We start from the raw sequence: 24,819 nt of genomic DNA, 5'->3' as shown, positions 1-24,819 counted from the left end.
CCATAAAAGCATGCAAACTTCTCGGGCATATGCCTACCACACACAGTCCTGCACTGAACGCTTGACTCACACACAGAGCTGCACTAAAGGTACTGCTTCCCCCTTGCTACCTACTCTCTACCTTTCAAACTGCGCTCCCAAACCTCACTTGTATCTCTCCTACACTTCTAGTTCATGTTTAGATGTTTGCTGCTCAAATATATAAAAATATCCTTAAGAGGTAGACAAAAAACAGTGGCTTTTCTAAAACAAAAATACATACAACTATATGTGGATAAAAGCTTCATGCTCTTATGCCAGGCAAACAAAAGTTTTAAATAAAGTAGAAATTAGAAGGGTGTTTTTAAATATAAAACCCAGAATCTAATTTGAGGCAAAGATGTACAACACCAGCAGAAGCAAAGGGCAGACCAGAGCTTTTTGGATAATGGAGTACTACAGAATAAAACACAATGTGGCTCAGTTATAAGCAATAAATGCACAATAAATTAGGCTACGACTTTTCATACAATCAGTATTTGTAGAAACTTGAGAATATTTGGAAAAGAGGAATGTCCAAATTCAAAGCCAGCTCCAAACCTCCTCTACCAGAGATCTTTAACAGATGCATATAAACTAACAGTGCCCTAATGTGTTCCCAGGCCATGTGAGGACAAGTTAGGTGATTCTGATCACCTGTCTTTAAAGGATGTCAAGAGAGAGGCCTTTTATTGTAAAAGGTACACATGAAGACAGAAAACGGGTTAGTTTAAAAAATGGAGACAGAGAGAAGATGTATCCAGTTTTAAGAGTACAGCAGAATCAGATTACCTGAGTGTTGCAGGTGGCACAAGTCAGATGATACATTTTTCTTCCACCAGAATTAATACAAATGAAACATATATACATAATACCTTTGTACAATTAAGTGATATATCATCACAGCAGAAACTCTAAGATGCTTTAAATGTTGAAGAGACAAGACACAAGCTTTAGCACATCATTAGCATTAGTAGGGCCCAAGGTTGTAAGGAATCTTACTAACCACATTGGAGAGCACCTGCCCAAGGAGAGGCAAGGACAAAACCAGCACCTTTGTGTTTCCAACAGAAAGCTGAGGCCAGAGAGGGACTGACTGGTGACTTAGTTGCCCCATAAAGAAGATCCTTGTGCAGTAGCATGAGAGACAGGTGGAGGCACACAGGGTCAGGGTTTAGGCAGACTACAGTTCAAGAGCAGTCAGGGTGTTAGCAGTGAGCTGAAAACTATTTTCTTCAGAAAGGTGCACCGTGGCTGGATCCTGACTGTGCAGAGATTAACTCTGGTGTAGGCTCTCACTGAATGGGAGACCAGAGTGGGAATGGCTTGGCAGGCAGGTCCTGCTCTCCCAGCAGCTGATGTTTTAATTTTGCACTTTAACTTTCATGCAGGCTGAGTTGATGCAAGCAGGGAGCCACGAGATTGCCTGGCACAAGGTCCACAGGACTGAATTAAATTATATCAACAGTACAATAGTGGGTTTGTACTCTGGAAATGGGCTGTTGCTGACAAGACTACCTGGGTGAGGTGGGCATTTGCAGTACAGAGCAGTGCAGAAACGTAGTATTAATCTCTTCTGACTCAGTGCAAATGGACAAACTGAGCTTCCCCTGCCTTGAGAGCAACTTGTGCAGAGGTCTGACCCTTCCTTTCTGAGAAGGATAGAAAGGAATAGTCTCTGCCAGTTGAGCTTGATCTGCCAACCTGAATTCCTGAAGAAACAGAACAAGAGTCCTGCAAGCCGATTTTGGAACTTCAGAAGGCTTCATCCTTTGCAAACCTCCACACACAGCTGAGCTCTTCTCACAGCTTTAGCCAATTTCTCTTCCCCCAAAGAATAAAAAAGGAAAAATTGATCTCAACATGGCTATCCTTCAGATATGTGTGGTTTTTAAAACAGTTCCAGGACTAAGTTAGAAAGGACTGTAAGATTAAGCTGGTAGATCTGGAAGCAAAAGAGCTTTGTTAAGGCAAATCCAAGGCAGAACTCCACATGGAACACCGGGCTTGGCTTGTGAGCACCGCCTTTATTTGCCACCCTGATGGAATCCTCCCCTGGAACTGCTGCTCTCTCACTGCAGGAGGGGCAGGGAACCGTCCTGGCCAACTTAGTCTGTGCCCTCTGAACAGAGCCTGTGCAGAGGTGCTCTGCTAAGTGCCACCCTTTGGGATGGCTTTCATAAGGCAGCCTCTGGCATCTGAGGTCACCTGTTCTCCTCATGCATTGTCCCAGTGCAGAGCAACAATGTCCATCAATATTAACCTTGGACAGATCACAATCAGAGCAGTACAGGCTGATGGAGTGATAGGCAGTATCAGTTCTTTGAGACATGCAATATGGAAAGAAAAGGAAAAGAAAAGGGAAAAGGGAAAAGAAAAGGGAAAAGAAAGAAAGAAAAGAAAAAGGAAAAGAAAAAGGAAAAGGAAAAGAAAAAGGAAAAGGGAAAAGGAAGAAAAAGAAAAAGGAAAAAGAAAAAGAAAAAGAAAAAGAAAAAGAAAAAGAAAAAGAAAAAGAAAAAGAAAAAGAAAAAGAAAAAGAAAAAGAAAAAGAAAAAAGAAAAAGAAAAAGAAAAAGAAAAAAGAAAAAGAAAAAGAAAAAAGAAAAAGGGAAAAAAGGAGAAAAGAAAAAAGGAGAAAAGAAAAAAGGAGAAACGAAAAAAGGGAAAAAAAGAAAAAGAAAAAGGATTGTGATATATGCAGATCCTAATTTTCATGGCTTTTCCAACGTATAATGGATAGAGACTTTCTTTGAAGACTTTTTCCAGCCTTTAATGACTAATCTGGTTTTGATAAATTAATGTTTTACTTTTTAAAAAAAACTTTTATCATGGAATAATGATCAACTTTCCAGCAAGTTGACTGATTGATTGACAGAAATTTCATTTGGTAGGAGTAACCTGAAATCATGCCAAACAAACTTGATTTCACTTGTTGATAAGGTGCCTTTTTTTTTTTTTTTTCCTTTTCTTTTCTGACTAAGGAAAATTCAGAAGAGGAAGAGACCAAGCTACTTTTTGGGTTTGGGATTTTTTTTTCCCTTTTATGAAGACTCTATTATTGTATTTTCACAAGCAAATGAAATGCTGTCTGTCCAGGGCAAATAAATATAATAATTAGAAGACCTAAACTGGGCTGAGCGGTTTGTGTTTACACTTTTTTATCTTGTCTTCTGGGGAAAGAGGAGATTGATGACATGAAATCTTTCCCACCTCTGTCTCATTTAAGTTACAGAGGAGTCATTGGGTTGAATTGGGAAGACAAGCCTTTCACACCTTTGAGGCCAATAGAACTGTCTGACTTCTCACAAGTCCCTGTGTTACGTGCCCTGATCCCCCTGCTTTGCAGGGCTAGTAGCCCTAAAGAGAAACTTAACTACTCTGAACACAGCTCCCTGATGCCTTGTAGGCTCTTACAGACCAGCCTTCCTTATTTAGGGCTCTATTCTATTTTCTCTTACTCACCCAAAGAGTTTGTTCTCCCCACCAAAAGCAATGTCTTCTTTTCTAACAGTTTCTTAGAAATCCAATCGATTTTTTTTTTCTGTAAAAATCAAATTGGCCTTGCAAACATTATCCTTCCATCTAAAGGTATCATGATGAAGCTCAACATCTATTTAAACAGAAAATAGTTTCATGTTGCTATTTTTAAACAATGAACACCCATCGGAACTTCCTTAGATGTGCTTCAAACATTACCTAGTCTTTAGTATGTGTTATAATTCACAACTTATAGAAATGCCAAATCCTACCAAAAAGAGGTCATGTGGCTTGCCCCAACTCAGTCTGAGCAGATCTGTAGCACAAGAGTCTGAATATAAGTGTCTTAACCCTTATTGTCCCACTTTAAATGAGAATTCTCTGTCTCAAAAGTGTGACCTTAAATTCTTTGCTTGGATACAACAGTGTTAGGAGCCCTGAGTTAAGACAAACACAATCTCTACGTTGCCAAATGAAAAGTCAAGCCTTGCTTTAATAATCATTTATAACTGTTTTTGGTTTTTTTAAATATATGGCCAGTGCTGGTTTTTGTGATTATATACCCATTTTTGACTTTGCAGTGTTAATAGCAGGACTCAGTTTTACAGCAGAACATGTTTCTGCTGACATCTTAAATAAAAGTTCACTGTAGAGACACACACACACAAAGACAAACCAGGCAAAGGAAATCCAACTTCTGTAAAATTAAAACAGAGCTTCAGAGGGGCAGGTGCAGGGTATTTTACCAAATGGGAAAGAATAAAGAATAAAGACAATCAGAAGAGAGATATTTCTTTCCAGATGATGGAAGAATTTGTAATAAGAAACATAGAGGCAGGAGAGGAAATGATATAGCTGGGATTATGTGTTCTGTTCTTCCTTGTATCATCAGGTAGCTGGGGTATTTGATGAGAACTTCCATCCTATTTGCCCAGAAATACAGCAGTATTATCTTTCACATTTTGGCAACCTAATCCTTAGTCAATCTCTGCCTAACTGTTGTTTAGCTAAGTGGACAGAAACCTTCTTCAGAAAAAACAGGTCATTAGAGAGGTAGGTTGATCTTCTAGGCTTAGAAGACTTCAATGAAAAGCTGTGATCCAGCTCCAAATTTGGACCTGTTGGTGATCTTTTTTCTATGATACATTACACTAATCCTCAGCTGGATTACTGTGGTCAGGCAGAACATGGCCAGGACCTTGAATGGAAAGTGATTTTTATTTTATTTAATCACAGCTACACATAATTTACTAGCGCAGTAACTGCTATTTCCTATACTCTTTCAATTCCAGAAAAGCAGAAATTAATCCTTCCCCATCCATGATCCTAGAGGTCCACAGGGCAGTAGCTGGGCTATTTGCTCAGCTACCAGGAGGAAGAAGAGAACACAAGGCATCAAGGAATATTTACATCTGCTTAGCTGTTGCAAATCCTTCATCACAAGCATGACCTTCCTAGTATGGTGGTTCATCCTGTCAGATGGCATATAAAGTCAAAGAGTATCTTTTCAACTTTTGCTTTCCTAAAATTACACAAGCTTCAAGTACACTTTGAGTCTGGTATTGCAAAAGGCCAAGGAGGATGGTCAGTAGAACAGGGGGCACTTGTTCATTGCTCTGATTTGGGGAGATGTTTAGCTGGTTCCCTCTCCAAGCCCATGCACTCCAAGCCCTCCATTCTAATCACCCTAGGACCCTAATATTCAGAGTATCAGCTTACTCACTGTATATTAATTATTATTGTGTATTATATATATATATAATGTATATTATATGTATATAATATTCAGCTTACTCACTGAACTGATCAAAAGAAATATCTGACTTGTCAGGAGAAATAACAGTTACTTACTCTTATGCTGCATTCCAAAAATGAAATGATGCCACTTTTGGCATCTGCACTGATAATGTTGAGTGGCTTGACTCAGAAAATGAGCGGAACTTAAAGAACCAAAATGCTTCAGAGTTACTATTGTTAAGAAAGTATGCCTGCTGAGGGTCAGGCAGCAAGGGCAAAGGGTAATTTTTCTAAGTCTGTGATGGAAACACATGCAAGATAACTTATTTCCCAGCAACAGCAATGAGGTGGCAGCAGTTTGAATACAATGATGTGGCAAAAGATGGTGGGTAAGTGTGCAGATTCCTCTTAGCTGGGTTTTCCTATTAGGTAAGAGTTGTTTTAGAATGTGAGATAGGCTGTTATAAAGAAAAGCAGTGAAAGGACTTTCCTTCCCAGGGTGTAAGGGATGAAGGAAACAAGGATTAAAGCCCTTCATTTCCCTGCAGGAACCTCCATCTGGCCTCATCTGGGCACAGCTGATAGAAGACTATTGACTTCACCAGGTCAGTCAGGCCAAATACAGTGGAGCTCACCAACAGTGGATCTATACAAAAGTACTTAACAGTGAGATGAACCTGCAGGTCCCAAGTGGCATTAACAAACTTGATATAGTTTGTGTCTGGAAAAAGTAGAGATATCAGATGATCAGGACTGCTCTTCTGGTCACCATCTCCAGTCTCAGAATACTCCAGTTTCTAATATTGATAGACTACAGGTTTTGGCTAGAACCACACATGACAGGCCAGCTTCATTCTGATATGCTGTATCAGCAGCACAACAACCTCAACTCTCCTCAGCTCTGAATCTCTGAACAGCTCACTTAAGTGCATGTCCTTTTTAAGATTTGTTCTGTACTAACTTGAGTGTTTGAAGAGCAATTCAGATTTTTTACACAGCTCCCTCTTGAATTTATTTATTACTTGAATAATATTTATTTCACTTGTTGGACAGGAGAAAATTGCTGTGGCAAATTATTTGATTAGACAGCTTTGCCAACAAACCCCATCCCAAGCTTCTTAACATACTTTTAAGTACCATCATGAGATACATGTCTGCATCACATTCAGACACCTTCAAGTAAAAATGCATTAGGAAACCACTGTTCTGTCTACAAGTCATTAACATTCAAACACTATGCCTACACACCATGAATTATCAAGTTTTTGCAGTACATTTTCAAAAAATAGAGAAAAAATAACGAGAAAAATAATCCTTGCTTATAGCACAAATCATCACTTAAGCAGGACCACATAAACATACCTGCTTTAGCTACATAATATATGAACATACAGTATCAAGAGAATAGCCAGTCATGAAAAGAAAGATGCTGGTTGTCAGAAAAAAAAGCTCTTCCATGCAAAGGAAAGGAGAAGTTTCACCAGTTCAGTTCTAGTTCTGTTGTGCTGCTCTATGTATTCCAAAAGACAGTGATCTCTCTCACGTGTGGAAGTACAAGCCCCTGGACATCTTTGAAAAGTTCTTGTTGAATGAGTTGCAAGTCTTAAAACTTCTCAGAGATCCCAGTACAGAAGCAGTTTTGGGCAGCAGTAAAGTCTTCTCCTGACAGACCTGTACCTGTGTCACTGGAGTTCAGCAAAAATACCTTCATCCTTCATAGTCACGTGTTGCCATCTTCACCATTCCTATGGCAGTAGTAGAAAGGATTACTTTTCAATATCATTGTTAAGGCAAACTCAAATTTCAGTCCCATGTGGTCAGAGGGTCACTGTGGTGCAGCCTCCTAGCAACAGATGCCCATGGTCTCCAGATTGCTTACAAAAGAAAGTCCAGTATTGGTCTTTTGCTAATCTCTTGAACAACTTTATTTTAGCAGTGATCAATGACTACCAACACCTCCCTTCTCTGTTCCTCTGTTGAACATAGCAACCTCCTATTAAACATTTCCAGTCAGCTGAACTCAGTAGAACTCAACTCATGTTTTAGACCTCAACATCTGGCAGTATTTCATAACTTGCAGTCAGCAACACAGTAAAGGGTGGGCTTTTGTGACATAACTTCCAGAAGTTGTTTCTGCCAGGTTTGTCCTGCGAACCATGCAGTCTGGGGACAGCACTTCTTGTTAAACCAATTGCTTTTTCAGTGTACCAAGAAGTTAGGCAGAAACAGAACACAAGGAAGACAGTGGGAAAGACTCTCACTGCTTCAGATGCAGAGGTCCACTTAACCACCAATGATGGAGCACCCCTGCCTTGCTAATGACAGAAGGTTACAGGCAACGATACCACCTTGAGACACTATTCTGTTCTAGCGGCTCATTTCATGTGGATACTCATTAAAGTGACTGGTCAAAGGGGATGGTTAACACCAACAAAAAACATAAGTCATTAGCCATAAACCATTTGGTTTTGGTTCTGACTCAGCCCATTGGGCACTGTAACCATAGGCAGGGCAGCTGCATTCCACCCAGACAGACTAGTCCCTCTTCCAAAGGCACTGTGGGGATGAGATCATCAGCCTGCAACACGATACAAGGCTGTGCTAGTACACATCCCACAGGATACCTGACCAGCACTGTAAGGATGTTCACGACATGCCTTGCATGTCCTACTGCCAGGCAGGTAGGTTCTGCTGCTAGAGGTAGTGCTAAAACTTCTCTATAGACAAATCTAGATGACACCCGTCAGAGGAACAATAAATATCTCCAAGGCCTGCAGCATGATACAAACCAAGAGCGTTTAGATTTGACTATCCACTTGCTTTTTAAGGAGCACTTTTTAAAAAATCTATGACAGTTTGTACACACAAGGTACAAAAGCAACAATATAAGGTCTAAATATTTGTCAAGCTGTCAAATGCCCATAAATGACATGCTGTAAAGTCAGCTGAACTGAAAAGTGAGAGCCTACACTCCTAACTTATGTTCCCAGACTTTTACCTACCCACTGTGGAGCAAAGGATAAGCACTCAGATGTCTCAGTGATTAGCTCTCCCAACAGTAAAACACATCCCAAAAATATAGTGTCTTTAGAGTGGTGTAAGAGTTATGAAATGTTTGGGGGATGTCCACATGTGTCCACTGCTCTCAAGCAAGGTTCAATGCTATCTGCAGTACTCTTGGAGGTGTCCTGTAGAGATTTGTCAAAATAAGGTATGGGGCAGCCTGAGAGAACCAGAGAACTGTGGCTTTTCTGGCACTGCTTACTATTTCACCCAGCCAAAACTCTTGATACTACATAAATATCCCCCAAACCCCTCTCTCTAAAGGAAGAAATTGTTCCTCTAAAACTAAGATGAGAAGCTGGGTCATCAGATGAAGGCAAAATTGGTTTAAAAGCCATTAAGAAGAAAGCAACCTAGGCATTCAGGAGTAATCACAGCTTCTTGGGCTGATCAGGAGAGACAGAAGGAATTATTTATTTATGGCCTTCCTGCTCTCCCGGAGCGGATCTCTCCACTGGGGAAGCTTTAAGAGGAGTGGGGAGCAGCAGGCAGGTGCAGCTTGGAATCCTCCAGAGATTTTCCTGGTCTGGCCCTCAGGAGAGTTAAACACAGTTCGTGCTCACAATCTTTCGCAGAGCAGGGAAGGCAAGCAAGAGCATCACACAGATCTCTGCTGGGATGAAGCACATGGAGAGCCCCAGGCACCCAGACTGCCATGCAAGCTTTGCACAGCTTTCAGCAAGATCCCTTTAGAGCAATAGTGCTTGAGTACACAGCCATTTCTCTCCTCTTGTGGTTCAGCTACTTCCCTTTAAACACAGATCAAGTGTCTCCAGGGACCCAGCAAGCATTTAACAGACCTGCCTGATGGAAGGACCTCCAATGAGAAAACCAAGACCTGAAACTCCCAATAGACATCCTCAATTCAATCCACATCCGAGAAAGCAACCCTGAAGTTACATGCAGCCAGATTCTAACTGCACAGAAAGCACATCAGTCTAGTCTGTATCCAAAGCTCACCTAAACATTTTAAACTTAAGGAGAGGGAAAGACTAGCAAAGTAAACTTGAAGAAATTGTGAACTGGAAAAGGTCAGCAGGGAAATACAGAATTATTGATATAGTACCAAGAATTCCTTCTCAAGATACAGACAGTACTTTCTCAATGCAATTTCTTACTGTTTCCCAAAACTGGAGGATAACTGGAGTTATTCCCTAAAAGCATAATTGATAGTCTTCTATCAACTGTTCCTTAAAAGAACACCTTTCAGTATTCAGAGATGACCCTTCATAACAAACTAAAAGAAGCTGTAGAGACAGACAGATCTGCCCAGGCAGACAGATTTGGTAGCCGTCTTGTTGTTCTGGCTTTGGTCAGAGGGCCAGAGAGGGGTACAACCACTACCAGAATCTTTCACTAGAAGATGTTGCAGAACTAGTGTTGCAAGAGGGTCACTGATGAGGACTGAACAGATTATGAGAGAGGTAAAGCCTGTATTGTGTCAATTCATGTCTGCCTGCAATTCATTACTGATGAAATGCCCGAGATTGAGATGAAAAGGGCAGGAGCAGATGGCAAACTATTGCTTTAGACACATCTCATTCAACTATCCCAGTTTATTTCTGCTTGGCCTCTGCTAGTGTATCTTGCATTACTCCACAGCAATAATATTCTTCCTCAACTCTGGTCTCAAATCAGTATATTGTTTTGTGCCATTAAAGCTACTGCAAAGGCAGTTGTGGTAGCAAAATAACTCATTATGCATAAAGTGCTTTGGGAAACCTTTGAAAAGGAAAGGACTGAAGAACAAGAGACTATCATCTTTGTCAAGATCAGTGATCCAAGGCAACCTCAACATCAAAAAGGCACAAAATCTAACCACGAGGGTGTTTCAGCCAGTCCTAACTGCCTCCTCCCCAGTCTGCTCCTCCTCACACATAAAGGGATTTCTGCTACTTGTAAACATATAAAACCAGATTTGTTCTTACAGTTTATATTCCTCCAAACAAAGGACAGTAAAAAAGGGGAACGTTTTCCTTTCAATAAAATAGGTCTTACTCGGCCTCTCAAAGGAAAATTCTTCTGCTGCCCATTCAGAGACAGGTTACGTCTTTAGAGTTGTGTAACCTTTGTTTCTCTCTCTGGGAAGCACATCATTAAGCACTGACAGCTACATAGCCCTGAGAGAGGAGTGCTTCAGAGATGGTTGCATCCCCAGGGAGCTAAAACCAGCAAGCCAGGGCTCTCCAGGGAGCTGTTCAGCTTTGGCCATTGACTTGTGGCTTTACAGGGCCAAAGCACACACACTGCTAATTCATAAGTTCTAGGGTTATTAATTTGTGTGCTTTAACATACGTTGTTTGGGATATTTAATTCATCCCTTAGTTTGCTAAATACAGCTTGTCTTGAGAGCCTGTGGTGTCCTTTGCCCCTTCATACTCCTATGCCTTTTTCATTTCCCTTCCAACTTGCTAAAATAAAATAAAAAAATAAATACATTTTGATTTTGTTTCTGGCCACTCGACCTAGCTTTCAGAGCATGGCACACCAACTTCCCCTGCTGCAATGGTCAGATTACAAAACCAAAATAAGAACATTTGGCTCCCTACTGGCTGGGCACAGGCAGCCCCTGCTGGTATTAGTGATGCCCAGTGTTCACCTCCTCTTCTTGCAGGCTTTCTTTGCATGAAAACGTTTCCATAGTATAAAAAAGGTATAATTTGAAATAGATTAACTTAAGCTGGTGCAAGAGGTACTCATTACTATTGAAACTAAATCTGTTTAGACAACCAATGAGCAAAAATGAAGCATCCTCAAACTGGCAGGAGAGCATCCACAATTTGGATTTTTGGTAGTTTAAATGGATTGTTCCAAAATCAATGCAATTTAAAGCATACCTCTTGCGTAGAAAATATCTTCTCTGAACTGAGGAAACAACAGCACTGGTGGAATAAATGACTGCCTGTGCAAGGGTACAACACACATTAATGACTACTACAATGCAACAGGAAGCAGCAGCAGAGGAGGTAGGGTCACTTTCTTGCACACAGCCGGTTGGGAAATACTGCATTCAAGTTGGCTGCCTACAAGCATCCAAGAAAGGGTATTCAGTAGTGACATCCAGTTAACAAAAGTTTCAGAGACATCCCAGAATACTCAGGATCCTCCCTTGCCTGGGAAACAGGAGAGGAAAAGGAAAAAAAAAACACATGTGGGCCCTCCTTCAGAATGTTTTCTGCCGCTCGTGCAGCACATGCATTGCACAGAGGTGCAGGCTTGCAGTCAGCAGAGGATGCAGATGAGTTCTTGTAAAGTGAGCAGTGGACAGAGCAATAATATACATCTTGCAGCACCCCTGCCCTACATCTCTGCCATCCAGGGCAGCCCACCGAGCCCTGTTATGGAGAAAAACCTCTCCGAAGATGCAACAGCTTTTGCGAGAGGCTGGGGCAGAATCCACTCCTGTCAAACAGCTCTCCGGACCAGGATGTGACTGCGGCTGGCGAAACATGTTAGCTAATGGAGATTGAGGCAGGCAGGCAGAGGCGATCCCTCCAGCCTGTTAATCCACTTAGGGAAGGAGAAGGGAAACCTGAGCTGAATTCCTCTGTTCCGTGCAAGAGACTGTACTGTCCTGGCTTTAGCACTCCAGGCAGAGCAAATCCAGCCAGAGATGGGCCAGGGAAAGCTCTGAGTGCAAGACTAGAGCTTTTGGGAGCCAGGAGCAAGAGCTGAAGCAGGAAACCACAGTTCCTAGGGACTGATTGAGCTTTACTTGCCCTCTCATTGGGAGAAAGCAAGAAGGGCATGTAAGTGGGCTTTAATACAACAGCAGGGCAAGGAGAACAAACACACCTTACATGCTTTTGACTGGGCTAAAATGGTTCCTGAGAATCAGATTCCAAGGTTAGCAAGTCAGAGTGAATATTTGCGCCCCAAATACCCTTCCCAACAGTGACTGTACGCCAGCATTGCCTCCTGTCCGCTTTAACTGGCGGCGTGTAGAGATGATGGGCGCCAATCCCAGGAAATGTGAGATTATCCTTAACCACCAGAGGGTGCTCCCCATCTCAAAGACAGAGTCAATGTCACAGATGCGCCCAGACAGACAGAGGAGCCCTGATTTCCAGCAATCGTGGAATCCGAGTGAGCGAAAAATTAGAAAATTAATAATAAATAACAATTAGCGATTCTGCTCCTGTGCCTCACTTCTGTTTTCCCATCCCTCCTGGCTAGGCAAGCTAAGGCCCCCTGTCCCATTTGTCCTCTGCATCCTGCTCAGTCAGGTGATTTTCCTCACACTGAAGATTAAATCACTTTTATTCATTCCTCCTGGGTCGTGGATCCAGAGCAGGAAATAAACACTTTCTGCTTGGCAGGTCTGTAAGAGTGAGACTCCAACTTGCCTGTCCCCTGAGCAAGGTTAGGATCATATCCTCTGGTCAGACTCGGTTTTTGCAAATGAAGGCCTGACCTTACCCCTGCACTGGCACAATGGTGTGAGGGCCACCAGCCCTTATGTTCAGGTTCTTTTACCCAATTCTGTCCTAAGCTGGTTTTCCAGAGAACAGAGTGTCTGTTGTGAAGGGATGCTTCAGGAAGGTGTTTTAAAACATCTGTTTGGGGCACCAAGACTGTTTAACTCTATCAACAAGACACCTGTAGGCAAAGAGTGTTTACTTGGTAATGCAGTGACCCACAGGCTCCCTTCCTTCTCTCACTGAAGGGCAGCAGAGGTGTGTGACTGGGGTTGTACACTCATGAGCTGTGCACCTGGCAACACAGCACCCCGTGCCTCAGCTTCCTGCTTGCATTGGTTAGAAGCAATACCCAAGAGTTGCATCATATGTGGAGAACAGAGCAGCTAGGATGAAATAATAATGGTTATATTCCACCCTGAGATTCTGAAAAGAGCTTAAAGCATGCCAAGTAAGATCAGACACCTATGCAAACCAGACTAGCTCTGCTGACGTGTCTGGCATAACATGTTTGTCCTAGCCCCAGCTTACTTTGATAGCCCAGGTCTGTATATCCCATGGGGAAACCAGCTCTCACTGATGGCTCCCACCCAGCACGTGCTGCCTCTTGCTCTCTGACCCCTATAGGCACAGATTGTTATTTTTTTTATTATTATTCTGTCCTCTCCTTCTGCCACTAATGCCAGGCCCTGCCTAAGGGGATTTTTGCCTACGGGGAGAGTTGCTGCACTTGGGTACCCTAGCATCACTTTTTTGTGTGTTGTCTTTAAACCACACAGTACATTTATCTGATGAAACTGTTAAAACTGAGCAGGTAAGCCACTTCAAGTGACACTCATTCAGTCTCTTACACAGGTTAAAATATGTTTGATAGGTTTAGCTTACTTTATCTCCTGAATGAACCATTATCTGCAGTACATATGGGAGCCAGTCCTTTCCAAGTCATCAACCAGCCAACAATAATACTAGTCATCCTTGAGAGAAGCATCACATTCTACAGCCTAAATAGGCCAACAAATTCTCCTTCAAGTATTTGAGATAGTTAATGAGAGAGAAAAAGGGGAAAATATAAGAGAAAAAGATTTTATGGCACATTTCTTAGACATCTGCAATAGACAACTCTAATTCTGATGAACAAAATGTCAGGGATACATGACAAAGGTCTATTTCCTCTATTATTCATAACATTCTGTCTTCAAATTATAGCAAATATCAGACATGGAATGGAAAGGTTAACCAGCATTGTTTGTACACTGATCATCCCAACACCATTAACCTTTTACTTCTCAACTTGATGAGTTTAACACTTCTGCATTACTCTTATAGTCACTACATGCTTAATAGAATCAAGGAATGGTTTGGGTTGGGAAGGACCTTGAAGATCACTTAATTGCAAACCCCTGCCATGGGCAGGGACACTTTCCATTAGACCAGGTTGTTCAAGCCCCATCCATCCATCACGACTACTTCCAAGGATGAGGCAGCAACAACTTCTCTGGGAAACCTGTTCCAGTGCCTCACCACCCTCACAGTAAAGAATTCCTTCCTAAAATCTAATATAAATCTACCCTCCTTCAGTTTGAAGCCGTTCCCCCTTGTCTTATTGCTACATACCTTTGTAAAATGTCCTTATATTTGTTCATAAACAAGAACATAAGCAGTCATCAAAAGTGTGGTTATTTAAAATTATGTACTTTGGATGTTATAATTCTGCAGACTTTCAGTAAGACCTTAAGCTTTTGCCATTCTTCCTGCACATATTACAGCAAAGACTTCTGAAGAAAATTCCTAGCCCTAGTGACATTGTCCACCAGCACTTTCAAGCATATTGCTGCTGGGGGGTTTATTGTTTTAATTACTGTTAGCAGGCTGTAAGTTCTCAAATATCCCAAATTCCTTCACTGTTAAGAACAAGAGCATCTGGGCGTCAGTTTTGCTCATGATGGCAAAGGACAGGGTCAGATCTGCCTTTCTCATGCACACAAATCTGCACCTCAGTGGAGATGACAACACGTGGAACACAATATAGAAATGAGCAGGTTTTGACTACCTGCAGTTGAGCTGCAACTACTTGAAATACTTAGTCCAAATGGAGAGGCTGGGGCAAAATGATCTTAAGGTCACAGACCTGCAAAGCTTGACAGGACTTGTGAAACAAAGACAAAAACTGCGTATTAATTAGACCAGACTACAAGTGAAGTCAAGAGTTAGGAAAAACCACAATTGTATTTACTTGTGAAAAATACTCCTAATCCTCATGCACATAAGCATTATTCTAGAGTCCATAATTACAGGATCATGTTTTTTTCACAGTACCCTATCTCAGACTGCACTCAGAAGGGATTTTTCCTATGTAATGAGCAGCTGTTTGAGATGCTGGTTTCTGCTCATTGTTCAGGGTGTGGCCCCAGGCCTTATTTACTGCACATTATTCAAGCCTGGCTCTAGAGATTTATTAATTTCCTTATGTGTTTTTCTATGGACTTGTCATTATGCAGTCCAAGAGCTTCACTACTCCAAGATCATTTATTTCCACTTACCTCTATGAGAGGAGAGGGTACTTTTATTCTCATTTTATGGATGAATGACTGAAGATGATGTTAAAACATATTTGCTAATTCTGTGTGCCTACTCCAAGACACCAACAACCTGACTGATCTGTGCTTGTATAGCACCTTGGGTTTAGTGGACTCTCATTTGGTTAATTTGCAGCTTTAAGCACTCATTGTTTCTATAAAGTAGGCCCTTTGGGACCAAAAGGTTCCCTATAAAATAAGGAACACACAATTAAACAACCACTGGCATAGCAGCTGCTTCAAAAAATCCTCAAAACTATCATATAGAAATGGTCACATGCAGAAAAGAAGAAAAGAAGTAAACTGTCAGGTCAGAATTTCACTGCCTCAGCTGTAAAAGCTTCTCTTTCTCTCCTGCAGTCCCTTGTCTCACTCAGTACACACCTGACAAATGAGGCAGGGGTCCTACAGATGGTCTCTTTCACTGTGCAACTGTGATTTACCTCAGAGCAGGTCCATCACATGCAGCAAGTGAGGCAGGGGTCCTGCGAAGGACACAGCACGCAGTGATGTAGCTAAAACACGAGCTGTGTAAGACACAGTCAGGTAGATGGAAGTGCTTGAAGAAGATAACTATTCTTTCTCCATCGTCTAGTTTTTGCATTAGTACCATTTGAAATGCCATTTTTAGAGTCTGTTGTTACTTTTATAGCAAAGAAATTCTGTCAGGAAGCATCACAATGACAATTTTGTGGATTATCAGATGGGATGAATCCATCTCTACAACCAAGGTAATAGAGTAAACAGGCTGCAAAGGTAGCTCATCCTCCTTTGTGAGAACTGTCATGAGGAACATGAAACACTGAGTGAATTTCAGACCCTGGTGACAGCTGAGAAATAATGATGCAAAGGCTCTTCCAACCATTCAATCCAAATCATGTCTCTCTCCTCTCTAGCCCACCCCAGCCCACTTTCTTCTCTTCACTGTCTCTGCCTTCCCATGCTAACCCTTTCCTTTGCCCTCATCTCACCCCTCCAAACACTATTCCCCCACACTCCACAGCCTTAGCCTCTTGTTCATCAACTGCTTATAATCATTTGCTTCCCCTCCTCTCCTTTTTGCCCAGCCCCCCTTGCCCTGTCTTTCCATTCCTGTTTAGTGGCCCCACTTACTGACACTAGCTGATTTAGAGCTTAGCAAAGAGGAATCTTCTTGATTTGTTTTTAAATGGAAAGAAGGCGTAATTCAGGACTTTCTCTTTAAAATATAAAAATTGCTGGTTTGGATAAAAATTTCCAGAAATAGTGGAAAGTGGCAGTGGTATGAACAACTTAAATGAAGCCCCACTGGATGCACCAGTAAAAAAAAAAAGATGGTTCTATTAGTCTGTCTGTTGTATGTGGCAGTGGAAATGAAGATAAAAATTAAGGAAGTTGGTTAAGCAAGAAAGAGCACTGCTGCCATCTCTTTTGAAGACTTACCGTGGTTGGGTATATTAGCATTTGGATGGCATGCCTTTGAAAGAACATGGAGCACTTGTACTCCTTTTGTAAACTGTCCTGGTACCTTATGGATGCTAGTTCTTATTTGATATAGGCACCTGCACACATCTCGAGCTTGCATCAGCTGGACATACATGTCTTAACATCTCACAGTCACAAAAAAAGAGGGCTAGGACCAGGTCATGTGTGAGATGCATCCTTCCATCCCAATGGATAATGCTATAGCAGCATTATTTTTTTCAAAACAGGCTGGAAAAAATACGTGTCAAAAATTTTATCCCTTCTCCAACAGTCTGTTCTAATGCTTCTGCATCACTACCAGTTTGTAACATCAAACTGAAATCTCCCACATTGCAATCAAAGCTCATTTAATTCCAGCTCTGTCAACATCAGACATAGCAAATGGCTTTAATCACTTCCTCTTGGACACAGCTTCTTTCTATTTGATGATACATTCACCAGATCTTGCCTAATATCTAGATTTCCAAGACAGAAATACTAACCTTTCTAACAGAAACAAACTAGCACTTCAGACCCTTTAACTTAATTCCTGGGCATCCAGGTTTATCACTTGGAAGGCCAGAGAGTTTATACGAACATCAAGAGCAAAGGACAAAGTTGCAGCTAGCCTGCTGGCTTGCAGTAGACAAACCAAATTTTCCATCACTTCCAGGGAAACTCGCTGCAGTTAAAAAACAAAAAAAGGGGGTGGGGGAGAAGTGGGGAAAGAGAGAATGTTAGCCCTTCACTGAGGCAAATCTCCCACCTGGATTCAAATTCTCACACACTTTCAAAATCTTGATCTGGAATTTTGGGAAACTTGAGAAGATATATTCTGATAAATCAAGTCCATCATGTGTCACATTCTCTATGTAGAACAGCAGAATTTCTCAGCAGTCTTTGATGAGGCTGAGAGCTGTTCCCATGGTCCTTACATCCAGTGCTGTGCCTTGAGTACAAACCAGACAGATTTAATATAAAACAAACTCCCTGGAAACTGGAAGTCCACATCCTTGGTACATGTAGAGTGTACACAACAGCCAGAAATGTGACCACAAATGTCATAAACTTAAGAATGTGAGATTTTATATTAATTAGATAACATGGATTTACCTCCAGGGTTACAAACTGTGAGCTCCCAGGGAAGCCAGGAGCCATTCCATGAGGGTGGGAAACAGAGGACCCTTCTCTGCCATAGGTGTTGTGATGGGGGAAGGGGAGCTGACAGCTCAAAGGCACGAGCAATGGCTCTGTACCCTGTGTTTGCACAACTGCTTGGGAGCGTATCCCCTGGTGATGTTATTCACAGGCCTTGGCCGACAGTAAATAAGACGGTGGAGCTTGATTCATGAGGGATGACAGGAAATCTATAATGTGTGGGCTCTATAATCTGCTCGCTACTGCGTAGCAAAATGAAAGAACAACAGTCCAATTACCAAGTCCTTGCTGATCCCAAGCACATCCTCGAGATCTTGTTCTGCTTAGAGCAGTGGGAGTTTATTTGCAACAATGTAAACCAAGCTTTGGCACATGCCATCTTCCATTTTGGGATGGCAACAGTATTTTGGAAGCATCAGACTGCCTTACAGTGGATAAAAATGCAGCCAAGACTGTGGCATGACCTTCAGAGAAAACTTCTGGAGAGCGGCAAGCTGCTGAGTTTAGTTCACCCAAGGACTGTTTTCGTGGACACCAATTGCTGCACCCCACTGCAGGCACTGTCTGTCCCAAGGGGCTAGTTGAGCCATGGAGCAGTGATCTACCCATCCTCTTGCTCTGTGGGGGACTGTGAACACCATTCCTGTTTTGTGTCATGACACAAAACAATCAAAATGCTCCACAAAACTAAAATCAGAGCTATGATCCAGCAGGACACAGAAGCTGGGATACAAATGATGACCAAAAAACACTTTAACAGGAAGGAGATAGAAAATGGAAGGGGTATGTGTATTCTGGGGCCAAACAGAAGAGAAGATAGTATGGCTGAAAGATAATATTCCAAACAGATAGCTGAAGATAGTATTCATACCAGGTGCAGAACTGTCCCGAAAGACAGCAGGGATGAAGTCTATGACAAGCAGCCACAGAGCAGACTGCCCTCCTACCACCAGTGCTGAAGTGCATCGAAAGATGGAAGAAGGTTTCTTTCAGACAGAACAGCCATGGTAGTAGTGGAAGGGAGGACAGCTGACAGTTCCAGACAGAAGAAGAAAATAACTTTGATTCCTACTGTGCAGTGTCAGAAAATCCACAGGGAAGCCCAGGGCTGGGAAGGCATAGGACCAGTCAGGTGAGCATCCTGGTGGCTTAGAAGAGCCAGTTATCTAATTTTTCTCAAACCAAATGTGTTTCATTCCTTGGGCACACCTTTCAGATCTTCTGCCCTCTAGGAAAGGGGCAAGGGGAACCTTTCTCACTCTGGCAACAGGTAAACAGCATGTCACGGTGGAGAGAGCAGAACAATTTCCACTTGATTCCTAGCAAAGGTCTTCTTTGCTGAGTACACACTCTGGGGACTGCTGTCCTTTCCCGCTTCCCCCTACAACAATCTCTGCTGCCACCTCCCCTCCCTTGTTATCTGTCAGTAAACAGTAATTAAAGAAGTGGCCTGCTTGATAAAGCTCCCGCCTGCCCTCACACGGTGCTGCCCTCTCGGACGTGTCTAATTAAAATCCTGATGAGAAGATGAAGAAATCCCAGCAGCTGGGAGTGTGCTGACTCTCTCTGCGCTCGGCCTCTTCATTACTGACGAGGAGGCAAAGAGATATAAAGGACCCCGGGAAATGCTCCGACAGACCAATCGATAGAGCCTTTTGTGGGACGTGATGGTCCGCTTAGGACTGCTTTTTGAACTGTGTGGATAATGAGGATGCTGGAGCGTGGCTCACTGCGTGGGGCTGATGGGGCTGGACTCCCCTGCCAGTCCTGCTACACTGCTGCTCCCAGGAGCACACTCAGGGCCCCACAGCTCCCACCATACAGTGAATCCACACAGTTATAATAGCTGGGGCACATGCCCGCCCTCCACCAACCCAGCAATCATTGCTTGTAGTGCCAGAACCCTGCCTAACCTCTAAGCACTCTATCAGTTCTGTGCAAACATACAACTGCAAAATCCTGAGGCCAGCACAAGCCTTCCCTAAAGTGAAACCAACACCACACACAACGTGCACACCTTTGTGTTTAAATGTGTTCTTAAACATGAGAACGCTGTGCTTTCACTGCTGTCCCAGGATTTTGTGCTAGAATGAAAACGTTGGTATGCACAAAATGAAACACAAAGGTTTACACGATGTGCACAGCAATATCATCGTTGTGAATCACTATAACTATATTTAGACACACTTCACTTTGTGCAAATATATCCACTACATGGTTTTGTTCCTCTGGGAGTTTTTTAATGTGATATCGGCTTTACCTGGAAACAAGCCTATTTTCACTGTCCAATTCATGTTTCTGTCAAACACCAGAGGTTTCCTTGCTCTTAGTTTCTAGATGAAAGAAATAGTAAAAAGGCGGAAGCAGATCTCTACTTTCTTAAGTTGGAAAGTGCATGTCAGGCACCTGCCTCCATGTCCCTTCTGAGACAGCAACAAGCCCACAGGAGGTAAAGCACCTCAGGAATTAACATCATGTGCAAGAGTGGGAGTGCATACACAGTTGCAAATACAGGTGCACAGTGTATGTGCATGAAGGACATGCACATTCCACATGTGAAATCAATAAAAGAGTGAGTTCTGTTTTGTCTGAGTTCACACCTCTTGCTTCACAAACCACTACTGTTCATGCAATCAGCAACAGTCCAGCAATAGTTGGTTCTCTTTTCAGAGTCCCATCTAAGTCCTTGTACGCAGTTTATCCAACAGACCCAGCCGCTTTTTTTCCCACTCCCTCAACTGCAACTACTTTTACAGACTACATGTACTGGGGAGGAAAAAAAAGAAAAAAAGCTTGAGAAAAATATGTTCCATAAAAGTCTCATGAAGTTAAAAAAAAAAAAATTCTCTTACAATTGCCATAATCTCTTCCCACTGTCCTCCTTGTCATGACAGGTTCAAGGAAAAGGAACAAATCATTCCTGGACTAGTTTAACACTGAGTTTAACTTGCCAAAAACCCCAAACCATCTCAATATAAATAGCCAGTAGCAAAATACAATCAGCAACAGCAAGAAGTGATCAGGCAAATACAGCAGCAGTGGACTCAATGTTAAAAGCTCAGCAATGCTACTACAAGGGGATTTTGGGGAGTCCACTGGAAAAGATGAAAGAAGAGGGGCAGCAGATGAGAGGTCCCATGGCAATGGCGACAGAAGCACTATCACTGGGAAGTTCACAGCTTCTCTTGGCCCTCAGCCTCCCTTGGCAAGAGATGCTGTTGTGCAGATCAAGACAGCAGCGCTGGATGCACAGAGCTCACCACGCAATCCCTGCCTGTCCCACTACCTGTACTTGATGGAATGACACATTGCTGCAGCAGCTAATAAATAGAAGTAATTTGATTAGCTTTCCCTAACTAGCAATAAGATCCTGACAAACCCTTTTTAATGCGTTTCTGGAGCAGGATGAAATTGTTTCATTTGGCGAGCAGGGCCCCATGGGAGTTGCCTCCAAGCTCCTTTAGTGAGAGGTAAAAATATGCCAATCATTAATGAGGGGAGAATTACGGAGACTTTAATGCAATCAGAAAAGAGGAGCCCTGAGGCAGCTAGGGAATAAAACCTGTCCTTAAATCAGAGGCAGGCAGCCAGAGCATGGAAATAAAGGCATACACAAGCATGTTCATGCACACACACATACCTACCACACGCACACAGACCTTGCAGAGCTGCTGTAAATACACTGGGAGTTTTGCCTGAGCAACAAACACCTATCTCAGCAAACGGTAACCATCTTCCCTCCAAAAGATTTTAAAAATCACAGTAAACAATATCCATTTGGCAGCCCCCTCCCTCTGCCAGGAGGGGATCATTGCCCAACAGAAATGCAGGTTCAAACATTTAAAAAGCCAGAGCCTTTTGTGAAGCAGGCATATTAGCTGCTTGCAGGCAGCTATATTGTCAGGCGGCTGCAGCAGCGAGGCAGCTTTGCTAAGTGGAAAGGTGCCTCTCTCAGGGCCAGACTTGCTGCATGAACACAACGTGTATGAACTGCTCACTGTCCTGCACTCATGCCAGAGCAACATCTACTATACGGTGAAAGGCACCTCCTCCCATCCCCTCTCCACTCTCCCCAACCACTTCAGTGAATTCCCTCCCTTGTGCACAAATCATGTAACGTTTATTCCTTAGCAAAACAGAAGTCTTAAAGCTGCTGGCATTTTCTCTGGCGCTGTGGCAGGCCCTAGTGGCCTGGCTGGTTCGTGTTTGCAGGGGTGTGTGTTCTTTCAGAACTCCTCCAATGAAAGAAAGCATTCCGTCTTTCTGCAGCAATTCTCTAACCCTTGTTTGCATAATACAGAAGGCTGCATCAGCACAGACCAACCCAGACTATGCTAGCTCCCAGTCAAATGCCATAAAAAGCAGGACAGTAGTTTTCCCGTATCTCTTTCAGATTCATCTTGTTTACTTGAAAATAATGAGCAAGACTGGGATATCAAATACCAGACACCTTTTCTCTGCCACATACACAAAACATCATGCTACAAAGGCTGAGCACACAGTACTTCAGCCCTTTTCCCTAGTTTGGATTATCACAAAAAGGCTGTGCTTCTGCACCATATTCTCACATACATTAGATAACTGTGGAACTAAAACACTGGGGCAAGTGACTACCAGCCATTTAGCCCTAAAGACAAAGAAGTTACAAAATCACCAATACAGAGTAAAATATTAAGAGCAAGTAATGAGGGAGGTGTCCTGAGACATGGAGCTTGAAGTTTAGCAGGTAAGTTAAGGTACACAGCTGGCGCTCTCCCAAACATCTATCAAGCACAGAGCTGCATGTCCCACTGTTAGATGATCATAGAATACTTATCCTCAGGTAAGGAGGCCTGCACATCCCTCAGCAGCAACTCCTGTTGGCTACTTGAACCCTATGATGATAGGCTGCCAAAGTAGTATTGCAGAGCTCTCTGTAGCTGAAAGTTCAGAAAGAAAAGCATCTCAGAAGAAAAGAAAACCTCCAGAGTTCTCCCAAATTCTGTGCATCTAAGACTGAGAGATCAAAGCAACTGTTGGGTATATCACTCAGCCAGACTGCATGGTCTCAAAAGTCAAAGAAATCACTTTCCACAAACACGAACAAGTAAGAAGACCTTATGACAGAAACCATCAAGACTCTAAAAAATAGCAAGCAGGAAATTCAGCATGGCTATAGCGCAATGCTGTCTAGCATCTAGAAATTATATTTCTGCCTCTTTTGAGTCAGGGCCAATTTTGGCCCAAAGTTCCAGTTGAATTCAGTGATTTTTTCCAATCAAAAGCTTTAGGCTATTCAAGACAGCTACTACATCTGGTTTCACTTCTAGTGGTGATCCAGGTTTTACTGCCACAGTGCAACCGATTCTGTGGTGACACTCAAGCAAGCAGAGCTGCCCTGTGTCTCCCCTGAGCAGCAGGCAGAGCTCTGAGATGGTGTCACACACTGTGGCTCCACACACAGGCCTGCCTTGCTGCAAGCAGCTCCTTCTCATTCTGGTTTGTTATGATTAAAAATGCACATCACCCAGCGAGGCCTTGGAGTGGAACTCAGCTGGAAATTGGATCATTAATATTCCTTCTCATGCCCATTGCCACAATTTCTTACCTCTCCACAAGCAATTGCTAGCAATGCAACAATTGAGGGTCTCAGACTAAAAGTCAAGACTACAATGCCCATTGTTACTCCAGTTAATCAACCTTTGTCCATACCCTGGCATCCCATCAAACTTAGGCCAGTGTGCTGCATGTCAGCTCTCTTTCAACCCTTTGAACTGCCTTTCCCCAGTTTATCTACCAAAAGCTCTTAAGATCCATATAATCTTAAACCATCAGAAATAGGATTCAAGATTATCTTCATTCCCAAGCAGATGGAAACACAAGGAAAGGAAACAATTAATTCAAAGACTCTATCCACTCATGGTTTTAACTCTTGGTCACCACACTTTCCCTACAGTTAAAGTACTCTAAATGGGTTGAGGAGATAAATGCAAAGCAAGGGTAGGACATACCACATGATGGAGAATCCCACACATGTACAAAGGAGGATATTTTCTTATCTAGCAGAATTACCTACACAACTTCACATCAATCCTGTATGCTGTTACTGCTGCAACTTATTAACTGGGCAAACTAGGAGACGTGCAAATCCCCCACCATGGCTAAAATGATCCTTTGACAAAAAGGATCCCAAATCATAGCAATGGCACAGCACACAGACCAAGGGATTGAAATCCCCCATAAGTGTCATTGCATGGACTCACTGGCCTATTTGAACATACCTTCCTGTATGGTGTTTACATCAGGCAGCAAAAAGCGCAACACAACCAGGACTACAGCACTGACCATGGAAAAATAAAAATGAATAGACATATTTTCTTTTGGGACTTTAGCATCATGTCTGTGGACATTGGTACCAGGCAGGGAATGTTTGCTCTTGCTTGTCAACTTACTGAGCTGCAATTCCTTTGGCTGTGTGCAGCACAGTGTCCAAGAGGTGGAATATCTGCTTGAGAAATGGAGAAACCTGCCAGCCAGCAACTAGCATAAGGTAGCTGGGAAAACATCACTGCTCACAAGAATCTGGACAACAACAACTATAAATTCTGCTCCAAATATCTATTACTTCTCCTTTCTCAACTACCTCAAAAACATCTCCTCCCAGTAAACATTTTGTATCTTAGGTGGATAAATTGTGTGACTCAAAGGATCTGTTACATGTCACTGAAATGCCCCTCAGGCTGAGGACTTGCTTTGTGTCCCTCTCCTTAACACAAATACAATACAAATACCTCCAGAATTAAGTGTTCACTAATTATCACAAAGGCATAATTTAATTTTGAACTGCTCCTGCCACACACCAATTTGCATGTTTGGCACTTGCATTTTGATGTCACTGATTCTTTAGTTTTATTTTATGTCAGAAATAATAACTTTCAATGAAAAAACTCT

General features: G+C 42.5%; 1 protein-coding gene across 1 annotated transcript in view; it reads right to left on the bottom strand.

The window, feature by feature from the left end:
- ESRRB (estrogen related receptor beta) overlaps nucleotides 1-24,819 on the bottom strand; it is a 132,405-nt gene that overhangs the window by 82,703 nt on the left and 24,883 nt on the right. The window lies entirely within an intron of this gene.

Source organism: Parus major, chromosome 5 (genome assembly GCF_001522545.3).
Source record: "Parus major isolate Abel chromosome 5, Parus_major1.1, whole genome shotgun sequence".
NCBI lineage: Eukaryota > Metazoa > Chordata > Aves > Passeriformes > Paridae > Parus > Parus major.
The sequence above is the reverse complement of the archived record's forward strand: the minus strand, read 5'-3'. Positions and strand labels throughout refer to the sequence as shown.